Genomic DNA, 778 nt, shown 5'->3' on the forward strand with positions numbered 1-778 from the left:
GCGAAATATCATTAGGGAGAGGGGGAAGAGTATCTCTTATTAACTCTTTTTACTGCCGTATTTGCCGTTTCTGGTTTGTTTTTACGCTTTTCAGACACCTTGCTAAGCTTTACGGTCCTAGCAGTCGGCGTCTCTGCGATGCTCTGTGACCAGTTTTTGAAGGTAAGTTTGTATTTTGCTTCCCCGTTACAGGTACCCGGACTACATGAAAATGATATTGTTACCGTCAGTTTGTCATATAATTTGTCGATTTCCAGTTATATCATTTACAATACGGAGTTCTCAGTAACTGTGATTTATCAGTACCATCAAAAGGATTTCCTCCAACGCTCACACTGTTAGCATTGCCTTTAAGTGTTGAAAAGGTCAAGCAATTTGAACAGCTGATAGCAAAGCTACATTTCGTTATTATTGTGATGCGAAACTCTACGGATGACTACCCAATGTTGATAAATGATCGGTGCCTATTGTCGCATTAAATTCCACGGGTGTTCTTGAGAAATGATACTGATTTTACTAGACTTATTTATTTATTTATACCATCTAAGAACCACGCAACAAAGTACTAACTTCTGTCACTCTCCTCAAGATCAACTTTAATCTTAGCGATTCACTGATTTGTAAATAAAGTTGCAAAAATAAAGAAAAAAAAAGTAATTACTTACCAGACAAACAAATTTTCAGACAAGCGAAGCTTATCCTATGATAACAAATTTACTGCGAAAATCTAGAAATCTGACATCGTGATTCTTCTTGGCGCCACAATGTCTAGTGCCGC

This window comes from Penaeus monodon, chromosome 23 (assembly GCF_015228065.2).
Source record: "Penaeus monodon isolate SGIC_2016 chromosome 23, NSTDA_Pmon_1, whole genome shotgun sequence".
Lineage (NCBI taxonomy): Eukaryota > Metazoa > Arthropoda > Malacostraca > Decapoda > Penaeidae > Penaeus > Penaeus monodon.